This window comes from Lepus europaeus, chromosome 6, assembly GCF_033115175.1.
Source record: "Lepus europaeus isolate LE1 chromosome 6, mLepTim1.pri, whole genome shotgun sequence".
Classification (NCBI taxonomy): domain Eukaryota; kingdom Metazoa; phylum Chordata; class Mammalia; order Lagomorpha; family Leporidae; genus Lepus; species Lepus europaeus.
Window position 1 is genome coordinate 112,192,473 of NC_084832.1, and position 14,922 is coordinate 112,207,394.

Below are 14,922 nucleotides of genomic sequence, written 5' to 3' on the forward strand. Positions count from 1 at the left end.
CCCAGTGGAGTTCTGTGGCCCTGATCAAGTAGTCCTAAACCCCAAGTAGCCTCAGTGGCTGGTAGGTACATTAGGCAGTGAGCCCAGTTCAGCAGCAGAACAGGCTGCTTAGAATTTCTCACAGGACAGCCTCAACTGAAGGCAGACTACTACAACTAATTGTTGATTGTCACATGATTTCTTGCTATAACAAGCATCAGGAACTTTAGAACCATGACCTCACCTAAAGAGCAAAATGAAGTTCCGGAAGCCAATCATCTAGGAATTAAATTTTCCAAGTACTTGAAGATTTAAAAACAATTGTTTTAAAATTCAACAAAATTAGAGTAACACAGAGAAATTCAGTATTCTAACAGTTGTGATAGAGATGGAAGTGATGAAATGTAGGAGAAAGCCTTGAACTGAAAAATAAACCAAATTAAAAATGAATCAGAAATAAATCAAGCAGATGTCAGATTTTTTTATTATGCCATGGCCAATGTTAATCAAAATCCCAAAATTAGGCTCAGTAAGTTTCTAAAATGTCACTGTTGGTACAGTGGTTTTATTATTTAATCTTTTTTAGTTTTTTCATGTTCTGGTTATGGTTCTTCAGTAGAAACCATAGTCCTGAGTTGCCCAGTTAGGAGCCTCTGACCTCATCTGATTGAGGAGAAACTTTGGTTTCTAAAAGACAGGCTTTTGATCTTATCACTCAGTTTCTGATAGGGTGAGCTTACATTGTTAACCATAACCACATGACCTAACTGAGAATCAGTCTTGGCATCGAGTCTTGAATTCCTAGCCCACAATCTGCCTCTCAGCTTGTTTGGGAGTAATGCTTAGTGTTTTGGCTAATGTTTTAATGTGGATACACTGGTAGTTAGGACTAAAAGCCTCAAATAGGAAGAGGTAGGTATTTCCAGTAAAATCCTCAAGCCACCAAAAAGAAGTCATGCATAAGCACTGATTACTTTCACTCAGCTCTTTTTTCAAGGCCCCATCAAAGTTGAAGTCAGCATACATTCAACAAATTCTGTAATTGAGTAAATCAGTGTAAGACTCCTGTTGAATAACTTTAGTTTGTCTAGGCTCCTGCCAGTGTTTTCAAACGTCTTAGTTTGTAATGATTACTGTAATCGAATAGCAGGGACCATGTAGACAGATTGTCTGAACTGCATTAAGATACTTTGGCTGATAAAGGAAGAGAACAATAAAACTGGAAACTTTGGGGATGTTGAAAGAAAGAAAGACGAATGAATGAGCGAAGTTCACTGATGAAGAGATTGGAGAACTTACAGAATAGTTACCTATGGTCTCTCTGGAGTGTGTAAGATCTTAGTTGGCTGAATCTCAATTCTACAGTAAAATTTCAGATGGCAATTTTCCCCAGAGTGAACATAAAGCATTTTTATCTATTGCTGGCATCAGCACTTGACAAAAGCAAATGAATTCCTCTGCTTTCAAGTAATTCCCACATTTATACTGGAACTTTGCAGACCTATAGAGTATATCTGAATATTTGTGCCTGAAACACCATTTGTTTGCCAGGTTGTCAAATACCATCAAACTATCCTTGGTTGACTGTATTTGCCTTTCAGTTTATTTTAAAACATCATTACAATCCTATTTATGCCTGAAGCTGTTCCAGTTGTGCAATAAGTGTGGTTCTTTTTTTTTCCCCCAACTTAAAGAATGAGTATTATCTGGAAAAAAGATTTTGTATACATCAATAGCAGAGTATACCATGTTGGCATCACTAAGAAGATCCAACTTCCCTTATAATCTATTGTCATGTATCACTTTAAGGAGAGAAACCCCAGGAGTAGAAAGACCAGATGTCCATGCAAAAATAGCACAATCTGTAGTCAAAACCTACTCCACCATCTTGCCAAAGAAAAGGGGAGTCTAAAATCGGTGATCTTGAAGATGGTATTTGAAAACACATACTTGGAAGAGAGTAAAGGAAATGGAATGAAGAGGAATGTAAGAAGCTTATAGGAAATATGAGCAGAATAAAGTGATTAAATACTTGAGAGGGATTTGATAATGCCAAATGAATAAAACATATTTTAAGAGGTAACGAACATTCAAACCCTCAAGAAAGATAGAATTAGCTAGATACACAAAGATCAGAGGTCACCCATCAGATGTAACCCATCCAAGTCTACGTCAAGGCATATTATAATCAAACTGTCAAAGATTAAAGATAAACAAGGCGATTCTCCAAGCTGCAAGAGTAGGTAAACAAGTCGCAGATAAAGGGATCTGGTTTTCTGGACTACAGAATTCTCAACGGAAATGTTAAAGGCCAGGAGGAAGTATGATGAAACTTTTTAAAAAAATTTAAAGCTTTTATTTAATGAATACAATTTTCATAGGTGCAACTTTAGGAATATAGTGGTTCCCCCCTCCGTGCCCACCCTCCCACCCCCACTCCCATTCCATTCTTCATTAAGAATCATTTTTCATTAACTTTATATACAGAAGACCAACTCTATACTAAGTAAAGATTTCAATAGTTTGCACCCACCCCCCCCCCCAACATATAAATTACTGTTTGGAGACAAGTTTTGTAGTTAATTCTCATAGTACAACTCATTAAGGACAGAGGTCCTACATGGGGAGTAAGTGCACAGTGACTTCTGTTGTGAATTTGACAATTAACACTCTTATTTATGACGTCAGTGATCACGCAAGGCCATTGCCATGAGCTGCCAAGGCTATGGAAGCCTTTTGTGACCGCGAACTCCATCAGTATTTAGACAGGGCCATAAGCAAAGTGGAGGTTCTTTCTGCCCTTCAGAGAAGGCTTTTGATGGCTCCTCCTTTCCACTGGGGTCTCATTCACAGAGATGTTTCATGTAGGATATTTTTTGCCTCAATGTCTTGGTTTTCCATGCCTGAATTACTCTCATGGGCTTTTCAGCCACATCCAAATGCCTTAGGGGCTGATTCTGAGGTCAGAGTTATTTAAAACAATTGTCATTCTATGAGTCTGCTGTGTGGACTCTTCCCATGTTGGACATTTCCTTTTTAATTCTGCCTATTATTATTACCAGGCACTTTATGCTATTTATATGGTCTTTTTAACACTTAGTCCTTTCTATATATTCACATTGACATGTAATATGATCACATTAACAATTAAGTGGCATTTTACAGCATTATAATTGGAAACTTTCTCTTCCTTCTCTTATTCCCCCCTCGTATTTTTACTGAGATCTATTTTCAATTGACTTCATATTTATATGATTAAATCTGTTAAGTAAAGAGTTCAATATGTAGTATGAAGAAGAGAGAAGAAAAAATAGAAAATAAAAAAATAAAAATAAAAATGTTACTCAACAGTCAAGACGAGGGCTGTTCAAGTCATTGTTTCTCGAAGTGTCAATTTCACTACCAGAGCTTTCGTTTTTGGTGCACTATTAGTTCTTACAGATCAGGGAGAACATACAATATTTGTCCCTTTGGGATTAGCTTATTTCACTAAGTATGAAGTTTTCCAGATTGGCCCATTTTGTTGCAAATGACTAGATTGCTCTTATTATTATTATTATTATTTTACTGCTGTGTAGCATTCCATAGTGTACATATCCCATAATTTCTTTATCTAGTCTTTGGTTGATGGGCATTTAGGTTGATTCTATGTCTTGGCTATTGTGAATTGAGCTGCAATAAACATGGAGGTGTAGATAGCTTTTTTGTTTACTGATTTCATTTCCCTTGGGTAAATTCCCAGGAGTGGGATGGCTGGGTCATGTGGTAGGTCTATATTCCGATTTTTGAGGTATCTCTATTCTGTCTTCCATAGTGGCTTTACCAGTTTACATTCCCACCAACAGTGGATTGGGGTACCTTTTTCCCCACATCCTCTCCAGCATTTGTTATTTGTTGATTTCTGTATGAGACCCATTCTAACTGGGGTGAGGTGAAAGCTGATTGTGGTTTTGATTTGCATTTCTCTGAGAGCTAGTGATCCTGAATGTTTTCTCATTTGTCTGTTGGCCATTTGGATTTCCTCTTTTGAAAAATGTCTAAGTCCTGTGCCCATCCATCTCTTAACTGGGTTTTTTGCTCTGTTGTTGTGGCGATTCTTAATAACTTTGCAGATTCTGGTTATTAATCCTTTATCAGTTGCATGGTTTGCAAATAATTTCTCCCATTTTGTCAATTGCCTCTTAACTTTCTTCAATGTTTCTTTTGCTGCACAGTAGCTTCTCAATTTGAAGCAATCACATTTGTTAATTTTGGCTTTGACTGCCTACTCCTCTGGGGTCTTTTCCAGCAATTCTTTGCTTGTGCCAATGTCTTGCACGGTTTCCCCAGTGTTCTCAATTTTTAAAAATATGTATTTATTTATTTGAAAGTGAGAGTTATAGAGAGAGGAGAGGCAGAGGAGAGAGAGGGAGAGGGAGAGGGAGGGAGGGGCAGGGAAGGAGGGCGAGGGAAAGGGAGCGGGGTAGGTTTTCCATCTGATGGTTCACTCCTCAATTGGCTACAATGGCTGGAGCTACGCTGATCTGAAGCCAGGAGCCAGGAACTTCTTCCAGGTCTCCCACGTGGGTGCAGGCCATCTGCACCCAAGGACTTGGGCCATCTTCTACTGCTTTCCTAGGCCATAGCAGAGATCTGGATCGTAAGTGGAGCAGCTGGGTCTCAAACCAGCACCCATATGGGATGCTGGTGCTTCAGGCCAGGGTGTTAAACTGCTGCACAACAGCACCGGTGCCTGTCAATTAATTTGATGGTGTTGGATTGTAGATATAGATTTTTAATCCATGTTGAGTGGATTTTTGTGTAAGGTGGAAGGTAGGGGTTTTGGTTCATACTTCCACATGTGGAAATCCAGTTTTCCCAGCACCATTTGTTGAAAAGACTATCCTTGCTCCAGGGATTGGTTTTAGCTGCTTGGTCAAATAGAAGTTGGTTGTATATGTTTAGGTTGATTTCTAGTGTTTCTGTTTTGTTCCTTTAGTCTATCTGTTTTCGCACCAGTACCAGGCTGTTTTGATTATGACTGCCCTGTAGTATGTCTTGAAATCTGATATTGAGATGCCTTCAGCTTTGTTTTTGTTGAATAAGATTGCTATGGCTATTCAAGGTCTCCTGTGCCTCCATATGAATTTCAGCATCATGTTTTCTAGATCTCAGAAGATTGGCTTTGGCATTTTGATTGGTATTGCATCAAATCTGTAAATTTCTTTTTCAAGAATAGACATTTTGATGATACTGATTGTTGTAATCCATAAACATGGAAGATATTTCCATTTTTTTGTATCTTCTATTTCTTAGTTTAATGTTTTGTAGTTTTCATCATAGAGATCTTTGACATCCTTGGTTAAATTTATTCCAAGATATTTGATTTTTTTGTAGCTATTGTGAATGGGATAGATCTTAGAAGTTCTTTCTCGGGCCGGCGCCGTGGCTCAACAGGCTAATCCTCCACCTTGCTGCGCCGGCACACCGGGTTCTAGTTCCGGTTGGGGCGCCGGATTCTGTCCCGGTTGTCCCTCTTCCAGGCCAGCTCTCTGCTGTGGCCAGGGAGTGCAGTGGAGGATGGCCCAAGTGCTTGGGCCCTGCACCACATGGGAGACCAGGAGGAAGCACCTGGCTCCTGCCTTCAGGATCAGCGTGGTGCGCCGGCCGTGGCGGCCTTTAGAGGGTGAACCAACGGCAAAAAGGAAGACCTTTCTCTCTGTCTCTCTCTCACTGTCCACTCTGCCTGTCAAAAAAAAAAAAGTTCTTTCTCAGTCATGGCATTATCTGTATATACAAAGAATGTTGATTTTTATGTATTGACTTTATATCCTGCTACTTTGCCAAACTCTTCTATGAGTTCCAGTAGTCTCTTAGTGGAGTCTTTTGGATCCCCTATATATAGAGTGATGTCGTCTGCAAATAGGGATAATTTGACTTCCTCCTTCCCAATTTGTATCCTTTTGATTTCTTTTCTTGCCTAATGGCTCTGGCTCTAACTTCCAGTACTACATTGAATAGCAGTGGTGAGAGTGGGCATCCCTGCCTGGTACTGGATCTCATTGGGAATGCTTCCAGATTTTCCCCATTCAATAGGATGCTGGCCATGGGTTTGTCATAAATTGTCTCAATTGTGTTGAAGAATGTTCCTTGTAAACCCAGTTTGCTTAGAGTTTTTATCATGAAAGGGTATTGTATTTTGTCAAATGTTTTCTCTGTATCCATTAAGATAATCATGTGGTTTTTCTTCTGCAGTTTGTTAATGTGGTGTGTCACATTGATTAATTTGTGAATCTTGAATCATCCCTGCATACCAGGGATAAATCCCACTGTCTGGGTGAATGATCTTTCTGATGTGTTGTTGGATATGATTGGCCAGAATTTTGTTAAGGTTTTTTGCATTTATGTTCCTCAGGGAAATTGGTCTGTAGTTCTTTCTGTATTTTATCTTTTCTAGGTTTAGGAATTCAAATGATGCTGGCTTCCCTTTTAATTGTTTTGAATAATTTGAGAAACATTGGAGTTACTTGTTCTTTAAATGTCTGGTAGAATTCAGCAGTGAAGCCATCCAGTCCTGGGCTTTTCCTTTTTGGGAGGCTCTTTATTACTGATTCAATTTCTGTCTGGGTTATGGGTCTGTTTAGGTTTTCTGTATCTTCATGGCTTAATTTAGGTAGGTTGTATGTATCCAGGAATCTATCCATTTCTTCCAGGTTTCTCAGTTTGTTGGCATACTGCTCTTTGTAGTGGTTTCTGATGATTCTTTTATTTCTGTGGTGTCTTCTGTTACATTTTGTTTTTCATCTCTAACTTTATTGATTTTGTTCTTTGCTCTCCTTTTTTTGGTTAGACGTGCAAATGGTGTGTCAATTTTGTTAATTATTTCAGAAGACCACCTCTTCATTTCGCTGAGCTTTTGTATTTTTTTGGTTTCAATTTTGTTGATTTCTTCTCTAATTTTAATTATTTTCTACTAGTTTTGGGATTGGCTTGCTGTTTTTCTAGGTCTTTGAAATGTGCTGATAGTTCATTTGTTTGGTACCATTCTAATTTCTTGATGTAGGCACCAATTGCTATAAACTTTTCTCTTTCACTGCTTTTGCTGCATCCCACAAATTTTTGTATGTTGTATTGCCTTCTTCATTTGTTTCCAGGAATTTTTTATTTCTCTTATTATTTCTTCTGTGACCTATTGTTCATTCAGAAACATGTTGTTGATTCTCCATGTGTTTGCATATGATGTAGAGATTCTTGAGTTGCTGATTGCAAGGTTCATTGCATGTGGTCAGGGAAGATGCATGGTATGATTTTGATTTTTTTTGAATTTGCTGAGACTCACTTTATGGCCTAGCATATGTTCAGTGCTAGAGAAAGTTCCATGCACTGGAGAAAAAAAAATGTTTACTCTGTGGCTGTAGGGTGGAAAGTTCTGTAGATATTTTCTAGTTGTATTTGGTCTATGGTGTTGATTAGCTCTGTTGTTGCCTTGTTGATTTTCTGTCTAGTTGATCAGTCCGTTACTGAAAGGGATGTGTTGAAGTCTCCCATTACTATTGTGTTTGACTCTATATCTCCCTTTACGTCCCTTAACAATTCTTTTAAATAGCCAGGTGCCATGTAATTAGGTGCATATACATTTAGATTAGTCACATCTTTTGAATTGATCCTTTAATCATTATATAATGATTAAATCCTTTAATCATTGTCTCTTAATAGTTTTTTTTGTTGAAGTCTATTTTGTCTGATATTAGGATAACCGCACCAGCTCTTTTTTTGGTTTCTATTAGCATGGAATACCTTTTTTTTTTTTTTGACAGGCAGGGTTAGACAGTGAGAGAGAGAGAGAGAGAGAGAGAGAAAGGTCTTCCTTTTTCCGTTGGTTCCCCCCTCAATGGCGTGCTGCGGCCGGCACACCACACTGATCTGAAGCCAGGAGCCAGGTGCTTCCTCCTGGTCTCCCATGTGGGTGCAGGGCCCAAGCACTTGGGCCATCCTCCACTGCCCTCCCAGGCCACAGCAGAGAGCTAGACTGGAAGAGGGCAACTGGGACAGAATCCGGCGCCCCAACCGGGACTAGAACCTGGAGTGCCGGTGCCGCAGACAGAGGATTAGCCTAGTGAGCTGTGGCGCCGGCTCTTAGGTGGAATATCTTTTTTCCATCCCTTCACTTTCAGTCTTTGTGTGTCTTTGTTGGTAAGGTATGTTTCTTGTAGACAGCACATAGATGAGTTTAATTTTTAAATCCATTCAGCCAGTCTGTGTCTTTTAACTGGGGAGTTGAGACCATTTGCATTCAGTGTGACTATTGTTAAATACTGTCTTTGCCCTTCCATGTTTCCTTACATAGTCCTGTTGATGCATTTTGGATTTCATTTGTACTTTTGCTGGGTCGTTTTCTGCATTCATCTTCTTTTGTAGTGATGTTACTGTTTCTGTGTGTAGCACATCCTTGAACATCTTTTGTAGGACTGGAAAAGTAGTTATAAAGTCTTTCAATTTTTGCTTGTTGTGGAAGATCCTTATTTCTCCTTCATTCATAAATGAGAGTTTTGTAGAGTACAGTATACTGAGTTGACTTTTGTTTTTGTTTTTGTTTTAGTACTTGGAATATGTCTTGCGGTTGACTCTGCCTGTAGGGTTTGCGATGATAAGTCCAGGGTGAGGCTATTTGGGTTTTCTCTGAATGTGATTTGTTTTTTCTGTCATGCACATTTTATGATCTGTTCTTTGTATTTCATTGAGCTGAATTTTGTTACTTTGTGTCGTGATGAAGTTCTTTTGGTCGTGTCTATTAGGAGTTCTGTGTATTTCTTGTACTTGGAAGTCTCTTTTTCCAAATTGTGGAAATTCTCCTTTATTACTTTAAGAAAGTCTTATAATCCCTTCTCTCTTTCCATACCTTCCAGAATTCCAAGCATCCATAAGTTTGGTTGTTTGATAGAATCTTACAACTCTCCAACAGTGATTTTTAATTATCTAATTTCTTCTTCTTGTATTTGGTCTGACTGTATTATTTCCAGAGGTTGGTCTACTAGTTCTGATATTCTTTCTTCTGTTTCATCTGGTCTATTCTAAGACTTTACACTGCATTTTCTATTTGGTCTGTTGAATTCTTCATTTCCAGTATTGCATTCTTGCTTCTCTAGAATATCAATTTCTTGGGAGTGCTTTTCATTTAGATAGTGAATTTTTTTCTGATTGCCTCTGAGTAATGTAACTATTTTCTGAATTCCTTTTCTGGAAGATCCTCTATCCCTTCCTCAGCCTCCATTATTGAGGATTTGTATTGTTCCTCTGGCGAATTTGTAAAGTCTTTGTTATACTTATTCAGGATTTTTCCTTTGTTCTTCAGCATTTCTGGTTGATTTTATTTTTAAATTAATTTACCTCTGCTATGAGCTGCTGTGTGTCTGTGCATTGCAAATAGAAGCATGCAGCCCGCCTCCTGGAGCTCTGTTTACTTCTGGATCGTGAAGGAGGTGGGTACAGGGCTTGGTGCACTAAGCCCTGCTTACTAGGGGCAGGTGCGCTTCTCACTGCTGTGTGAAACAAGTCCAAGTTTTCACTGTTTAGGACTACTCTTTGTTGTATAGTTTGCTTGGTGGGGAGGAAATCACTCTGAAATGTTGTGATCCTTGTTCCCGGGTGGGGCGTGTTGTGAGCTGGCCCCCACAATTGATGGGTGTGTGCATGGGAGGCAGACATGGAGGCCCCCTGCTTGCACTTGAAAATGGAAATAATCAATATGGCTTCTCCATGCCAGCCCTAGTTCCAGTTGGCAGGAGGGGCTGAAACACAGAAGGACCATGGGGTGCCCAAATTCTCTGCCTGTTCCCCTACGGTTTCTCTTGCTTCCTGCTTGGAGTTTGAAACGCGGTGCAGTTCGCCAAGCTCCCCTACCCCAAATGTTCCCGGCTCTGTGGACTCGCGAACTCTAACCTGGTTTGCTGGGAGCAGCAGCGGCACCAGTCTACTCGCGGTCCTTGTGTCGCTCCTTTGTTGCATGTTCACCACCTCTCCCTCCTCTTCACTCCCCCAGGATGGACCTGAGCAGTCTCTGGTGGACTCCTGAGTGACCCTGTGTGAACTTCTTGTGATTCCTCCACCGGCTTGTATCCCCTCTGCTAACTATCCATTTTCCCCCCGTATGACTCAGAACTTCCTGCTGCTATACAGCCATCTTCCTCCATCTGTGATGAAACTTTTAGATACTGAAGAATAAAAAAAATTGCTTGCCAAGAATACTTGATTCAGCACCAGCAGCAAAGCTATGCTTCAGATATGAGGTAGGGAGAGACATGGTCAGACAAATGATAGTTGGGAATTTGTTATCACCAAATGTGAGTTACAAGAAATTATGCTGAAAGGGGTTCTTCAAACAGAAAGAAAAGAGTGCTAACAAGTACAGAGAAAATACCAGAGGACAGAAAACTGAGTATACCAATAAATTGAGAATATCTAATATTGTAAACATTTTGTATAAATAATTCATATACTTTGAAGATGAAAAAGATAGTTCCTACAATAAACATTTTTTAAGGTTTATTTTATTTGAAAGAGTTAAACAGAGAGAAGGGGGGGCGTCATCCATCTGCTTGTTCACTCCCCAATTGGCTGCAACAGCTACAGCTGCACTGATCTGAAGCCAGGAGTTTCTTCAAGTCTCTCACGTGGGTGCAGGGGCCCAAGGACTTGGGCCATCCCCCACTGCTTTCCCAGGTCATAGAAATGAGCTGGATTGGAAGTGGAGCAGCGGGGACACCAACTGGTGCCCATTTGGGATGTTGGCATTGCAGGCAGTGGCTTTACTGTTAAAGCCATAGCGCCAGCCCCTACAATAAATATTATGAGGCATAAAATATAGAAAGTCAAATGTAAGAAATCTAAAATGTGGGGAGAAATGGGGCACACATGTTACGTTCCCTATTAGGATATCTTAACTAGTTTTTTGGTTTGTCTCCTATTTTTATAATCAATGTTATCCTTCCAAGATAGCTTTTCACAGCCAAAAGTTTTTTGTAAGCTCCAAGGTAACCACAAAACAAAATATAAAAATACTCTTGGAAAAATAATCAAGTAATCAAAGTACACCATTTATCTACAAATGAAGATTGTAATCCACAGACAAAGAAAAATATGAAAATGATAGTAGTAAGACCTCATCAACATTTACCTTAATTGTCAATGGAGTAAATTCTCCAATTAAAGGCATAATGTCCAAATGAATAAAACAAGAATCAACTATTTGCTGCATTTTAAGAAACTTCCTAGTAAGTGAAAAGGATGGAACAAGCTATTTTATGCAAATAGGACTGAAGAGAAATCAGAAATAGTCACAGTTAGATCAGGTAAAATAGACTCCAGATAACAAGCAGTGAAGAGATGAGAAAGATTGTTAAATCATGAAGGGTTCTGTCTAGCAAGAAAAACAAAATTTGTGAATATACATGTACCTGATATTGGAGCACCCAAATACATATAGCCAATATTAATAGATTTAAAGGGGGAGAGACACTCCAATAATAGGTGACTTATAATACTCCATTTACAGAAGTAGATAGATCATCTAGAGAGGAAATAAAAATAAAAGTAAAATTGCACACTAGGCCAATTGGATCTAACAGACATCTGTAGAACTTCTCAACAGGCAACTGCATGATATACCTTCTTAACTACACATGGAAAAGTTTCTAGAATCATACGGTGGGACACAAAACAAGTCTCAAAGCATTTAAAAGAAATCATTGTATATCTTACTACAATGCATTAAAACTAGAAATGAATGAAAAAATTTGTAAACCACATAAGTTCATGGAAATCAAACAGTTTACTCCAGAGAAAACAGATGAAGGAAGAAATCAAGGAGGAAACAAAATTGGAAAAAAAAAACTTATATACTAAATGTGATGGGAAATAACAAAAGCAGTTTTAAGAGATATTTATGGCTATCAGTACATACATACAAAAGTAGATCACTATCAACTTAGGATACCTCAAGTATCTAGAACAATAAACCCAACATTGGTAGACAGCAATAAAATTCATACCCCAAATAAACAATGTAGGTACTAGAAAATAAAACTTAAAGGAGCCGGTGCTATGGCGCCGTGGGTTAACGCCCTGGCCTGAAGTGCCGGCATCCCACATGGGTGTCAGTTCGAGACCCAGCTGCTCCATTTCCAATCCAGCTCTCTGCTGTGGCCTGGGAAAGCAGTAGAAGATTGCCTAAATCCTTGGGCCCCTGCACCCACATGAGAGACCCAGAAGAAGCTCTTGGCTTCAGATCAATGCTGTTCCAGCCATTGCGGCCAATTGGAGAGTGAACCATCGGATGGAAGACCTCTCTCTCTCTCTCTCTCTCTCTCTCTCTCTCTCTGCCTCTCTTCTCTCTGTGTAACTCTTTCAAATAAATAAATCTTTTAAAAAAATAAAATAAAACTTAAAAATCAATTAACTAAAGGCCTGGTTCTTTGAAAAAACAAACAAAATGGAGAATACCTAAACAGACCAGTAATGAGTAGTGAGACTGACACCGTTAACAACTAAAAACTCCCTCTGAAAGAAAAGCTCATGATCAGATGGCTTCACTGCTGAGTTTCCCTAACATTTAAAGAATTAACAATAATTGTTCTTAAAGTTAAAGATAGGAGAGAGTTGTCCCAAATTTATTCTATGAGGCCATCATTACCTTGTTCCTAAAACAGTAAAAGAACAAAAGATACAGGCTACTATCCTTCATGGATGTATATGCAAAAATCCTACATAAAAAACTAGCAAATCAAATCCAACAGCACATTAAAAAGAATACTTGGCATAAAATGAGATTCATCCCAAGGGTGCAAGGATGGTATATTATAAGCAAATCAATAAAGGTATCATATCACAACAGAAAGAAGGATAAAAAATATGAACATATCAATAATGCAGAAAAGGTATTTGATAAAACTAAAAATCCTTTCATCATAAAAACTGAGCAAATTAGGTATAGCAGGAACATACCTCAATATAACAAAGACCATAAATAACATACCAACAGCTACAATACTGAATACTTAAAAACTGAAGGCATTCTCATCTGTAACAAGATAAGGATGCTCTTTAATCACTTTTATTGAACAAAGTAATAGAGGTCCTAGCTAGAACAATTAGGCAGAAAGGGCATCCAAATTGAAAAAGTTCAGGGCTGGTGCCATGGCTCACTTGGTTAATCCTCCACCTGTGGCACTGGCATCCCACATAGGTGCCGGGTTCTAGTCCCAGTTGCTCCTCTTCCAGTCCAGCTCTTTGCTGTGGCCCGGGAGGGCAATGGAGGATGGCCCAAGTGCTTGGGCGCCTGCACCCGTGTGGCAGACCAGGAAGAAGCACCTGGCTTCTGGCTTCAGATTGGCGTAGCTCCAGCCATGGTGGCCATTTGGGGGGTTAAACCAACAGAAGTCTCTCTCTCTCTAACTCTATTTGTCAAAAAAAAAAAAAGTTCAACTGTCATCATTCCTAGATGATATTCTCTTAAATAGAGAAAATCTCAAAAACTTCACTAAAAAGGTGTTAGAATTGATAAACATAATAAAGTTATAGGGTACAAAGTCAATGTACAAAATCCATTAACATTGTTACAAGCCAGTAGTGAATCAGTTGAATATTAAAGCAATCTCTGATAGCTAGACAAATAAAACTCCTGGGAATAAAATTCTGCACTCTAATGTTCATTCCAGCACTATTCACAATAGACAGAAAATGGAAATAGTCAATATCTATAGACCAAAAAATGAGTAAATGTACATATGAAATGCAAATAAGATCTTGTGATTTGCAACAATGTAAATGGAATTGGAAATCATCATGTTATGTGAAATACGCCAAACACAGAAAGACAAATACCACATGATCTGACTTCTGTGAAGTTGAAAAACAATGGTGACCTCATAGGAGGTAAAAATACAACTGTGTGGTTACTGGAAGCTGCAGGGGGAAATGAGAAGGAAGGATTCTGAAAAGTTGCTTGATGGATACTAGCTTATAGCTAGATAAGTATAAGAAGTTCTGGGGTTTTATTACACAGTAGGGTGAATGTAGATACTACTCAATGACTGTGTTTCTCTCTGAAAAGCTAGAAGATAGCAAGCATATTTGGATGTTTTCACCATTAGGAAATGTTAAATTTTTGAAAAGATAAATAAATTTTGATAGGACATAATGCAACATCTACATGTAATGAAACATCACCAAGTACCTCATGAATTGACCACACTGATGGGTCTAAGTCAAAGGGATCACACAAACAAGACTAGTGTCTAATACTAACAGATAGAATCAAAAAGGGAGAGAACGATCCATCATGGGAAGCGGGATACACAGCAGACTCATAGAATGGCAGATGTCCTAAATAGCACTCTGGCCTCAGAATCAGCCATTAAGGCATTTGGATCTGGTTAAAAAGCCCATGAGAGTATTGTAGGCATGGAAAGCCAAGACACTGTGGCAAAAAATGACCTAAATAAAAGATCTCTGTGAGTGAGATCCCAGTGGAAAGAAGGGGCCATCAAAGAAGGAGGTACCCTTCTCTGAAGGGAGGAGAGAACTTCAATCTTGATTATGGCCTTTACTAAATAAGGTTGGAGTTTGTGAACTCAAGAGGCTTCCATAGCCTTGGTAGCTCATGACAAGAGCCTTGGGTGATTACTGACATCATAAATAAGAGTTTCAATTGTTAAATCAACAACAGGAGTCACTGTGCACTTGCTCCCCATGTAGGACCTCTGTCCTTAATGCATTGTACTATGACAATTAACAATAAAACTAGCATCCAAACAGTGCTTTAGACTTTGTGTGTCTGTTTGGGTGCAAACTGTTAAAATCTTTACTCAGTATCAAGTTGATCTTCTCTATATAAAGGTAATTAAAATGAATCTTAAGAATGGAATGGGAGAGGGAGTAGGAGATGGGATGGTTTGTGGGTTGGAGGGA

At 38.9% G+C, this 14,922-nt stretch overlaps 1 pseudogene; it reads right to left on the reverse strand.

Annotated features, from left to right (window-relative positions):
* Positions 1 to 591: 591 nt before the first annotated feature.
* The window catches only part of LOC133762203 (eukaryotic translation initiation factor 3 subunit E-like), a 31,183-nt pseudogene continuing 16,852 nt past the window's right edge, over positions 592 to 14,922 (reverse strand).